At 40.2% G+C, this 13,133-nt stretch overlaps 1 protein-coding gene and 1 pseudogene across 2 annotated transcripts in view; both read right to left on the bottom strand.

Moving 5' to 3' along the window:
* Psd3 (pleckstrin and Sec7 domain containing 3) overlaps nt 1–13,133 on the bottom strand; it is a 550,748-nt gene that overhangs the window by 432,676 nt on the left and 104,939 nt on the right. The window lies entirely within an intron of this gene.
* Nucleotides 3,588–3,657, bottom strand: LOC120884385 (U6 spliceosomal RNA; annotated as a pseudogene).

The following is a 13,133-nucleotide window of genomic DNA, read 5'->3' as shown; positions in this document are numbered from 1 at the left end:
TATATCCAAGGCCCCTGGAGCATCCCTTCCCAAACCATTTCTCTCTATTGCTTCATGTTTTTGAAATTTACTTAAATGAAGCTCTGGTTTAGCAGTAATCATCCTATTTTTTTTTTTTTTAAGGGACAGAAAACACATTGGCATAAAGCTCTTTGCATTTTCTTTTCCCATTCTTCTCTTAAGATTGTTTTTTTTTTTTTTTAAGGATCAGATATAGGTGTTTATACATACATGTAGAGAGAGTAGGAGAATCAAGGTAAAAACAAATAAAAAAATTAAAATAGAAAAAAATTGGTTTTTTATGTAATTTTTTGAGTTGTATTCATTTTGGCAGTTATAGCTTAGGGTTTTCCAGTTTAGCTATTTTATAGTATTCTATTGAATAAATATACAATAACTTATCTATCCATTTTTTCCTACTGATGGTACATCTGGTTCCAATTTTTTCTTTTAAAAAAATACTACCATAAATATTTCATATGTGTTTCCTTATGTCTAAGTGCAATATATACATATGCACATAAGGAAGCGCGCACACACACACACATTAATTAATTAATTAATTCGTTAATTTTTTGGTATTAGGTATTAAACCCAGGGACACTCAACCACTGAGCCACATCCCCAGCCCTTTTTTAAAATATTTTATTTAGAGACAGGGTCTCACTGAGTTGTTTAGGGCCTCGGTAAATTGCTGAGGCTGGCTTTGAACTTGTGATGCTCCTGCCTCAGGCTCCTGAGCCACTGGGATTACAGTGCCTGACAAGTGCAATATTTTCTTAATGGCATAAGAAATAGAATTTTAGATTGGAACTATTAAAATACTACTGGGTGTTTTAAACCTTCCCATTAGTTCCATGAAGGAAGGAATTTGTTTCTTTTGTTCATCACAGTGTCCCCTGTTCCTAAACACTGCTTAGAAGAGAAGGCACTAGATAATTACTTGTTGAATAAATAAATGAATGAGAATTTGATTTTTTTTTTCCACCTAAACCATGAGGCCTCCTCTGGCCTGCTTGTCTGTGACCCATCAAATCTCTCCCACTCTGACCTGCCCTTGCACTTGGATGTGAGAGTGATGGTTGATACCCCAGTTAGGTCTATGAAAAGCTCCTGTGCTGGGTCCTGCAGTGCTTTCTCCTTGTGTCTTTTTCAGACACTTTGGATGTTCCCTGTCATGAGCGAGCTGGGCCATTGACGTAGACCAGCAGATCGGCCTTTGCCCACAATGTCAACGGCTGCATCATTTCTCAGCTTTACTTCCCCGAGTGCTCCTGGTTTCACTTGGCAGGTTGTGACCATGGCAAGGAGTTCTCTAATCCATTCCAGTCTTAGTTACTAATATCCGTAACACTCAAATCACACTTCACCCAATGGTCCCTAGGTTACAGAAAGGCAGGCTTAAGGAGGCCGCAGGATTTAAAGAGGCAATAAAAAAAAAAAAGCAGAGTCCCTGCAAGTGGTCACTTCCTGGAATGACAGGTCACATGTCGCATGTCAGTTGAGGAGTTTGGTTGATTTTGAAGTGAGCAGCATCTAATGGCAAGGAGGATGCCTGCTGAGCCAAAGCCCAAGGACAGGAGGAAGTTTGTCACCTGGTAAATCTCCAGGGAAGAGGTGTTGACCTGTACACCAAGTGGTCCATAATTAGGTGATGAGTAAGGGTCCTTGTGCCATAGGGACTTACTGTCCCTCCTTTTCTATGTGTCTGGAGAGTTGGCTGCATCATTTGTTGGTCTGGTGTTTCTGATAAGCTCACATGCCTGGTTACTCAGGTAGGGTCTTGATGAGTCCATGTGTCTAAGCCATGTGCCCCTGATTTAGCTAAGTTCATTAGGTGATCATTTTTATTAGCATGAATAAGTTATGTATCAGTCTGTGTCTTATTGCTGTTCAGGGGGTGGTTATTCTTGGGAAGTTCTGTATGTCCAACATCTAGTGGTTATCCACTTGCACAGACGAGGTGCCATTCTGCCTTAGCCCTTGTACTCAAAATGGAACAGCTCAGGCAACCTGATGTTCCACATAACTGGAGTGGCTCAGGGAAGGGTGCAGGCTGAAAGGGATTAGGACACAACCTGCTCTCTTCATGTTGAACTGGTGGAGCCACTTAAGTGAGGAAGTCTGACCCCTGAATCACGGATAGCAAGCATTCTCCTGTTGCTCACAGACACATATTTTGGACTATACAGGAATTAAAAGTAACCAACTGTGTTAAGATACTGAGGTTTAGGTGTTTATTTGTTATACAATCTAGTGTTACCCCAATATTAAAACAATGACTACCTTCTTTTTTAAAAATTTTTTTTTAAAAAAATATTTTTTTTTAGTTGTTGATGGACCTTTATTTTATTTGCTTATTTATATGTGGTGCTGGGAATCGAACACAGTGCCTCACATGTACGAGGCAAGCGCTCCACCACTGAGCTACAACTCCAGCCCTAATGTCTACCTTCTTTATGAGCACCCTCCTTGATGCTTGACAGTTGGCAGCATATATTAAACATTAAATGCTGTTCGATATTATTTAAGGGAAGAAGAGAGAAAGGGAAAGAAGAAGGGGAAAGTTATATTTCTGAAGTTCTTTAATCATCTCATTATGGATCTAGCTCCTCCTTTTTCTTCTCCTTCTTTTTCTTCCTCTTCCTCCTCCTTCTTTTTTTTTTTTTTTTTTTTTTTAATATGGAATGCTTCACCAATTTGCATGTCATTCCAGCACAGGGACTGTCATCTTTAATTTTTTTTTTTAAACTAAGTGGTAATGTTTTTTAAATACCATTTTTATTGTTGTTGTTTATTTTTTATGTGGTGATGGGGATTGAACTCAGGACTTCATGCATGCTAGGCAGGCACTTTACCACTGAGGTATCTCCCCAGCCATTGTCATCTTTAATTTGAATTGCCAACTTGATAGGATTAAGAGATGCCAAAGATTAAGAGATTTATGGGTGTGTCAGTGAGGTGGTATCTAGAAATGATTGGCAATGTGGGATAGCCAACTGAAATGGGACCCTCCCTAAGTGTGGGCAGCATCATCCAATAGGATGATGGCTTGGATGGAATAAAAATTGGAAGTATAAGGAAGCCCCAGCCAATGCAAGTTTGATTTTTTAAAATATTATTATATGTAAAAATATTTTTTAGTTGTTGATGGACCTTTATTTTATTCATTTATTTATATGCAGTGCTGAGAATTGAACCCAGTGCCTCACACATGTGAGGCAAGTGCTCTACCACTGAGCCACAATCCCAGCCCCTTTGATTCTTTTTGATGGGGTTCTTGATTGCTGCTGCAATCGTCTGAGGATATTGGACTCTTGCTTCTTCACTCTTCCAAAGTGGACTCTGCCAGTGATTCTTCAGGGAATTTCCAAAGCTTTCAGTCTCAGACTAGGGTAAAACCGTTGATCCCTCTTGTTCTGAGGCTTCAGCCTCTGGGACTGTGCAGCTACTGGTTCTTCCAGCTCTCCAGCCTGCAGATGGCCACTGTGTACTATCCAGCTTCTGGGTCATGTAAGCCAACCTGATAAGATTCCCTTTTAATAATTATACTTCCAGGTGATTCTGTTCCCCTAGAGAATCCCAATTAGTACAGGGGCCATGCTAATTTTCTCTGCATTGTTCCAATTATAGTATGTGTGCTACCCAAGCAAGCACAGATCTAGCTTTTTTTCCCCCCATATCATCTCCATTTTCCTCCTCTCTATTTCTTTCTATGTTAAAAAGGCAATTAGAATCATCACTTGGGTATCTATCAAACTTGGTCTAAGGAATTTTTAGTTTTGGTAAATATACTTTGGGTAAACCTAGTTTTAATAATAATGGCAAGCTAATTAAATAAATCTTAAACAATTTCATTAAAATGAAGCTAAAAACCTTTTGTAAAAATGATCATGATAATGAATTCATCCCTTACTAACATTTAATAGCACAGGTAATATTCAAACCTAACCTACCTGCAATTTGAGGCAGGGGAATTTTTCAACTAAGTCATTTAGAAAACAAGGATATTATTTACATTGTAAACATGTATGCTATTAGATATATATTGCCAGCAGGAAGAAAATTTGTGGTAGGAACTACTAGTGCGTACCCTATTCTGTTTGCTTCTCCTTCCAGGGCACCTGGAAAACTACATGTTCAGCTTCTTTACAGGTAGACAGAGCACTGTGTGATTAGTTCTAATTAGTGTGAGTGAAAGTTGTGTGTTACTTATGGGCACAGGCAGTGTGAAGACTCTGTATGATCTGGATTGATCTCTCTTCTCTTTACTTAATTTGCATGAGCAAGAAATAAACCCTTGCTGTGTTAATCTGCAGGTTGATGTGTTGGCAAGGAGTAATAGCCTCACCAGCTGAAGAGGGTTACTAAAGAAGCAGTTCATACAGAACCACACACATTTACTTCCTAGATAACCTGTGGACTTTTTGACGGATCTATATTACTAGTCTTAGATGAAAGGAATAAACTATATTTTCAGGCTCAAGATATCAAAGCAAAAGGTTTAGGATGGGTAACTGTAGTTGTTGCTCAGGATAAAGGGCACTGGCAAAGTTACACAATTAAAACCAGTACATTGAAATCTCAGACCCGTTTGAATACACACCTCGTTCTGTGACCTGTGGCCACAGAGATTTAATCTTCACAGTGGTTCCTTTTCCTGTATTCAGATTACATTAAACCTAATGGGAAAGCCATCCACCCAGTACAAGCAGAGACAGCATTCAGTGCAATTCAATATTCAGCCAGGCCGAGGCATATCACAAGAGAACATACTGCTTCCCCAAATTATTTGCTCTTATACTAAAAATGCTGCTACATGCCTGTTAAAGATTTATTTTGTTGTAATGTAATCCTATTATCTTGAAAATCTGTGCATTTTGGTCTGATTTCTTTTTTCTCCTTGCTGTTAAATACTGTGCGCTTTGTTGCTATTCTTTGAGTTTTAATCTTATTTCAATGTGATCATGTATAGCAACTTCCTCATGGGATAACTTCCTTCTCTTTCATCCTTTTCAAATCCAGGTCGACAAAAGATATTCTTTCAATGTAAAATCTAAAACTCAGGAGTCACAAAGGAAACCCATTGTGGCTTCTGGGTGATTTGTCATGGCATACCTTTGCAAATAAAGTTGATTTTCCTATATCCAAATTGATCTAGACAGGCTGAATTTGGACGTCTGCATATTTGAATTTGACCTTAAATGTGTTTTGGAATTGCTCGTCTCAGTAGAAGAGAAGTCACCGTCTTGACTCCTTGTACAATTACAAGGTAAAGGGAAGGCTGCTCATAGAATGGAAAATTCCACACGGGCAATCTAGCATAGAAAAATGTAGGAGCAAACCAAGTTATGTATACATAGAAGCCCTGTTAGCAAGGCAGCCGTAGCTCTCATTTTCAGATTTCAAAAGGCAGTAAACATCCATTCCGGCTCCTGGGTACACATTGTGTCTGTGTATTTTTTCATTGTCAGTCTGTCTCCCTTAGAAGCTGTTCAAAATCCCATTCCTAGTGGTCTGGTTTCCATATTCTGAAGCTAAGCAAACACTTGTGTCTGTTGGTCCAATTACACACGAATAATCCTAACTAACCCTTTCCTTAAAGTTGCTCAGATTCAAAATGAACAAATTCAAAAATAAAAGAAAAATAGAAAGAGAAGAAAGGATCTAATAAGGGATTCAGTAGGTAAAATGTCACCGTGCGAGGTTCCTTGGAAGCTTGTTCTGGGGTTGGTGACACCTCGGTTGGCGCTTCATTAAGAGAATGGAAGCTCTCAGACGAGGATGTGATGGTTCATCTCTCTATCCTGCCTTTGTATCCAGCTTTCTTGTTAGCTTTGGATGAGATCTTGATGCCACTTCATCTCTCTCCTTCTTCACACTGTGAATGTCCCTGGTTGCCCCTTGTTTTGGCATCACCAACACCTACCCCCTTGAATTGCTCTAATACTCAAACTTGCTTTCTTTCCTCTCCACATCACTCCATCCACTGCCCCATTTCTCCCCATCATTATTTGTAGCCAGATTTCTCAAGGTCTTCACGTGGCTGCATCCTAGCAAACCTTCAGACTTCTGTTTAAAACCTCCGCCTACTGCCCTGGCTCTGGTCACACCTTCTGCGTTCTTTTGCAGGATCCAGGATCCACATTCAACTGTTTGTTCCAGTTTGGCTACGCCAGTTATTATAATACACACATGCATTGCTTAATCATGGAGATACCTTCTGAGAACTGAACCATTAGGTTATCTAGTCATTGTGTGAACCACCCAGAGTGCACTTACATAAACCTAGATGGCCTAGGTCAATCACTTAAGTGGCTTTTGAGACAATCAAGAGACCTGATAGACAAGAAGTATGAGGCTACTACTCGTGTAACCCAGCAAGCCATTTTAGAGTAAACTGTGCTTTTTTTCCCTTTTTTAAATAAGTAGAAGGAATACTATCTAAAATAATGATAGTACATTTATAAGCTAATGATATAGTAATTAACTGCCACTCTCAAGTGTTATGTACTATACATGATTGCAAGGGCTGTACTTTTATGCAAATGGCACAACAGTAGGTTTGTTTATGCCATTATCATCACAAACACATGGCAACATAGTGTGCTATGACATTACTATGGCTATAATGTTATGCAGAGCACGATTCTATAGAAATATTTTATACCAGTTCTAGATAGTTGCTAGACTGAGCCATACCTGCCTCAGCCCTCTTACTGTCTTGGCATCTGCTACATATATGCTTAAATCAGGAAGGGAAGGGTTAACATGACTCACAATGGGGTTGCCTGTGGCATCTGTTCTGAATGCCAGTGTCTGTGCCTGAACTTCCTTGGGAACACTGTCAGGCTGGGCAATCTCCCCATAGAAATCAGAAAACTCTTGTTATTTGTGAGATTGTTTAATCCAATCTGTGGAAATTCTGAAGGCTTCTCCAGGGTAATGCTGTGCATCGCTGGGTCGTTTGATTGAACAGGATGCCTAGCAGTAGGGAAGAGCTCCTAGGGCTACCAGTCAGCATCTATCTTCTCTTTAAAAAAGTCTACCTTCCCATTTATCATCCTTCACTCATTGCCTAGTAGCTCATGCACCCTCTTTTCCCACACTCTGAAATTGCAAGGAGAGAAAATTAAATTTGAGAAGAAGATTGTGCAGGAGCTGTATGGGAAGACCCCAGACCACAATCCTGGAGGTGATTTCTAAAAGCCCAGACCACATTGTGGTTTCCAAGCATCCCCCATGACAGAAGACAAAGGATGCATTCTGTCCCCTCTCCTCCCAGGCATAAGGGAAGATGAACTCTAATTGTTAGAGACTGCTCTGTCTTCTGTGGCTCTTCTCTCAATCTAGCTCCACTGGCAAGAGGAAAGAGAGACAAAAGGCTGCTGTCTTCCAGTGGTGACGACATAGAATGGAGGATGATTATTGAGGGCAAAGAGGGGCCTCAGGCCAGAGACAATATGGAAGCAAAAGGGTTTGGAGAGACTGCCTCTTAGAGATGGCCAGATAGTACCAAAAGCTGTTGTGGTCATTATTCCCATTAAGACTATACATAACAGTATGTGTTCAGCTCAAATTGACTCACTTTGGAGACTCACAGGTTAATTTTATTTACGTTCAAAAATAGCTCTAAGGTGAAATAATGTTGGACACTTGGAAAGGTGGAAATGGGTGTTCTGTCCCTGACTTCAAGGTCTAGCATGCAAGGACATCTGGGAGCAACAAACAGCCTGACAAAAGAGATAGAATTGTTCCTGTGGCTGTGCCTTTAGATAAAATGGATACCAAATGAGGGGGAGCTGAGAAGGGGCACTCTCTAAGCACTTTGCACCGGGTGCCTTTACCAAAGTACAATGGAGCAGGTGTGAGCTGTTTTTATAAGAATCAGTTAGTACTTTTCCACATCAAAAGGGTGTTTTTCAGCAGGAAATTTTCATATTTTCAGTGCATAAGAATTAAATCATTTCTGGATTCTTGCAAAATTGTTCTTTATAGAAATTATGAGGAATTATATATCCTAACAATGAAAATTCACATTTGCAGGAGGTTTCAAAGAAAAATCACAGCCTATTTTTGTGAAAGCAACACCGAACTGGGAAAGTTTTCCGCTTCATTTTTCTCTCCAGTATCCTCCAACTTGAACTGGAAGCAGGGACATTGTTGAAGTGAGCTATGTGATGCAGTCAGGTCAGGGGAAGCCCCGAGTTTGGCTTTGAGAAGCTGTGAAGGGAACGTCTAGATTTCATGAGAATAGGGGAAACCATCCTTCATTTTCTATTGTCTCCAATCTCCCAGGTCCTGGCCACCAGGTAAACCTGTGGCAGCAATGGCAGCAGCCATAGGAGTGGCCACAGCAATCTGCTAGGGCCAAAACCAATCCTCAAAGGGGAGAAGCTTTCTTCCTTGTTTGGTGGAACTGTTAGTCTAAGACTCCACTGCTGCTGTCAATCTCCTCCAACCCTTGACCATTCCCGCTCAAGGTGGGAAGCCCAGGTGGGCTGAAAAACAGCAGGGAGATGGTGAAACAAAGCATCTTGGGAAAGTAACCCCATGAAGTTTGGTGTGAACTCCTGGGATCCAGCCTGACATATTCCTGCAGGGACCTGATCTTAATGAACACATCGAAGGCTTTAAAACCGGAGTTAAATAATTGTATTTTTCAATTTTAAAATTCTCATTTTTTCTTCTTTATATCTTTTATGTCTTTGCAGGTACCTTTTATTTTAATATTCGCTTCAAAAGTGTTTTATTTGTTCATCTGCAGTACCGGGGATTGAGCCCAGAGCACTCTACCACTGAGCTACATTCTCAGTCTTTTGTTTAAAATTTTTGAGATAGGGTCTTGCTGAGGCTGGACTGGAGTTTGTAGTCCTCCTGCCTCAGCCTTCCAAGTTGCTAAAATTATTCGGAGTGTTTCTATTCTTAAGTATTATTATAATAAGTATTTGAAAGATTTTGTTAGGGAATTTCAGCATCTATGTCATCTGATTTCTTTTTTCTTCTTGGTACTGGGGATTGAACCCAGAAGCACTCAAACACTGAGCCACATCCCCAGCCCTTTTTTGTATTTTATTTAGAAACAGGATCTCACTAAGTTGCTTAGAGCCTTACTATTGTTGTGCCTGACTTTGAATTCGAGATACTCCTGCCTCAGCCTCCTGAGCCGCTGGGATTACAGGCATCCACCAGTGCACCCTGCTAGTTTTAATCATATAATAATATAGTCTCTTCAGACAGGCTTCTTCACTTAGAAGAATGTGTTTGAGAGTTCCTTGTATTTTTTGCAACTTGATAGTTCTACTTCCAAAAAAAAAAAAAAAAGTAAATAACTGAATAATATTCCATTGTATGAATGTATCAGTTTGTTCATCCATTCAGCTATTGAACCTATCTTATTTGATTCTGGGATGCTTATGAATAAAGCTACTTATAAACAGTCATTTTCAGTCTTTTTGTCTGAGCCTAAGTTTTCAGATCACTTGGGTAAATACCTGGGAGTACAACTGCTCTATCTTTTTTGGGGGAAGCAGGTAATGGGGATTGAACTCAGGGGCACTCAACCACTGAGCCACATCCCTAGCTCTATTTTGTATTTTATTTAGAGAAATAAGGGTCTCACTAAGTTGCTTAGAGCCTCGCTGTTGCTAAGGCAGAAAGCCTAGCTTTGAACTCGCAATGCTCCTGCCTCAGCCTCCTGAGCTGCTGGGATAACAGGCATGAGCCACCACATCTGGCTCATCTGATTATTCACATCAGCTTTTGTTACTTCCCACAACATTGTACTACTTGGTGCTACTGAATTGTATGTTTTAAAATGATAAAGTTTATATTATGTATATTTTACCACAATTATAAAAGAAAAGAATCAATACCTTTTATATAGCTTCATAAATTAATCTATTTAGGGATAAGTTTGAACAAATGTTGAGGACCTATATGCTGAAGCCTAAAAGGTATTTATTTAAAAGCATTCAAAGAAAACCACAGTAAAGGAGAGACACACTGTGTTCATTAACTGGAAGACTCAACATAGTAATGACACCATTCTAACAAAAATGAATTATAGACTTGATATATCAATTTAAGTTCAACCAAGATTTTTTTTTAAGAGAGAGAGAGAGAGAGAGAGAGAGAGAGAGAGAGAGAGAGAGAGAGAGAGAGAGAATTTTTTAAAAATTATTTTTTAGTTTTTGGTGGACACAACATCTTTATTTTACTTTTATGGGGTGCTGAGGATCAGTGTTCCACGCATGCCAGGGGAGCAAGCTACCGCTTGAGCCACATCCCCAGCCCCTCGACCAAGATTTTTAAAAGAGATAGATAAAAGTGATTGTAAAATTCATATGAAATGGCAAAGGAATTAGAATAGCTAAGACAGTTTTGAAGAAGAATTAAATTGGAGGAATCACAGTACCCAATTTTTAGAATTTAAGCCACATTTACCTCACATTTATGCAAAATTAACTAAAAAGAGCTCACAGACTTTTAAGATCTATGACTATGGAATTTTTAGAAGAAAGCAAGTGAAAATCATGAACAAGTTAGGTAAACAGTTCTTAGACACTATATTCTATAACATGACTGTAGAAGAGAAAAGTGATAAATCAGACTTCATCAAAAAAAACCTTTTGTTCTGTGAAACACACTGTTAACAGAATGAAAAGCTACCGATTGGGATCAACTGTATGCCAGTCATATATCAGACAAAGGACTCACGTACTGAATAGGGAAGGATACTCAAAACTCAGCAAAAAGAAAAACCAATACTCAATAAATGAGCAAGAAAAAAAAATGGCAGATGATTTGATTAATTCGCTCACTGACAAGATTATAAGGATAGTCTATAGAGAAGTACAAACTAAAGCCATGATGAATTCACTAGAGGTGTATTAGTGTGGCAAAAAGAAATAATAGTGCAAATACCAAATTCTTGCAAGGATATGGAGGAATTGGCTCTCTCATGTAGTGCTGATGTCAATGCAAGATGGTAGAAGCACTCTAGAAAACATTTTGGCAATTTCTTAGAGAGTTAAACATATACTTTCCATATGACCCAGAAATCCCTTCCAGAATATTTTGCCTAGAAATGCGTTCACACAAAAACCTGTGTGAACGTGGAAATGACCCAAATCTCTTTCAAAGAGCCAGTGGATGAACAAATTATGATACATCCATAAATGGAATATTCAGCAAGCAAAAGGAATAGACTATTGATGTATGCAATAACTTGGGTGAATTAAAAATCATTGAGATTTTTCTGGGTGAAAAAAAGCAATTCTTAAAAGCCTACGTATTTTAGGATTCCATTTTTTCCTTCTTTAAGGAACAAAACTACTGTTGAGGAACAGATCAGTTTTCCACTCTGGGTGGTAGTTACCGTTTGGATCTAGAATGTCCCTCCCAAAGGTCATATGTTGAAGGTCTGATCCCCAATGTAGTGAGGTTCAGATGGGTTTGGGGAAGTGCTTGGATTGTGTGGGCTGGTAGCTTATCAGTGGATTAATCCATTGAGGGAACCATAGCTAAATGGACTATTGGGAGGTTATAGAAGCTGCAGGAGATGGACCTAGTTGAAGGGAGTAGGTCCTTGGGGGTGTGCCCTTGGGAACTATTATCTTGTTCTTTAGTCCTTGTCCCTTTTTTTCTGACTGTTGTGAGCTGAGCAGCTTTATTTACTCCGGCATGCCCTTCTGCCATGACGGTCTGCCTCACTCAGGCCCAAAACAACAGAGCCATCCAACCATGCACTGAAACCTCTGAGACCGTGAGCCCAAATAAATCTCTCCTCCTTTAGAAGTTGTTGTTTTTCAGGTATTTTTGCCAGAGTGATCGAAAACTAACACAGGGGTGGGGCAGTGGGGTGAGGGATGGTATAACTTTAGAGGAATAACATTAGTAAGTTTTTGGGGGTGATGCAACTGTTCTATTTCCTGAATATAGTGGTGGTTATACAAATTCACATATTACACTATTGACTTTCACCTCTCAATCAACCTCACTTGGGTAACAAAAACCAGCTGGCCCTGTGATCAGTCTGCAAAACAGAGTGGCCCAGCCTCAGCTTAGAGGTTACGTTGTAGCACATTCTGCTGCAAACACTACTGTAAAGCTTGGCTAGCTCCCAGGGATCTTTTGGGACTGGTTAGCTGTGCTGAAGCTAAACGCTGCCCATAAAACTTCTATACGTCACCTGCACTGAAATCTCCTTTTCAGCATAGACCACTGTGCTAATCAGCTTTCTCTTTCACTGTGACAAAGTACCAGAGATGAACAGGTATTTCCACTTGAAGGAGAAAATATTCATTCTGGCCCATGGTTTCAGAGGATTCGCCCAAAATCTCTGGGCCCTGTTGCTTTGGTCCTGTGGTGGCACAGTACATCATGGCAGGAGGCAGTACAGCTGCTCACCTCATGGCAGCCAGAGGCAGGAAGGGGCCATCCCCTTCAAGGGCATGCCCCCAATGACCTCACTTCCTCTCATAAGGCCCCACTTCCTGAAGGTTCTTCCACCTTCCTATAGAACCACAGGCTGGTGACCAAGTCGAACACAGGGGCCTTTGGGGCACATTCCAATCCAAACTACTGCAAGCGTGAAACACAGAATGACCAAGGCCAAAGTCATGGGCGATTCTCTCCACCCAGCCAGCACCCAATTGTGGCTGAGCTGCATCACGGTGCCAGGAACCAGACAAGGGTACTCAGCACAGGAGGGACTGCACTAAGGCTCCCAATGCCCTAGACTGCACTTCCCCGTTCAGGAGGATGGTCCTTCCCCTCCTCTCTATTGCTGCCTCTGCAGATGGAACAACCCAAAGGAAAAAAGGGGGAGATCTGGGGAAGGGCAAGGAGAGCAGAGCACAGCAAGCTGTGCCACATTCTGTTTCCAGGAGGATGAAAGACAAACTTTTAGCCAAGTCTAGGATTCAAGCCAATATCAGATGGGACCTACATATTTTATTGGATAAGATCCGATTTCTCTTCCTTCTACCCAAGCAGATATTGAAAGCAAAGTTTATCAGTTATTATTATTATTTTTATTAAATATTTTTAGCTGTAGATGGACAGCGTGCCTTTATTTTATTTATTTATTTTTATGTGGTGCTGAGAATTGAACCCAGTGCCTCACATGT

The sequence above is a fragment of the Ictidomys tridecemlineatus genome, chromosome 14 (assembly GCF_052094955.1).
Source record: "Ictidomys tridecemlineatus isolate mIctTri1 chromosome 14, mIctTri1.hap1, whole genome shotgun sequence".
Taxonomy (NCBI): domain Eukaryota; kingdom Metazoa; phylum Chordata; class Mammalia; order Rodentia; family Sciuridae; genus Ictidomys; species Ictidomys tridecemlineatus.
Note: the sequence above shows the minus strand (reverse complement) of the source record. Positions and strands in the feature narration are given on the sequence as shown.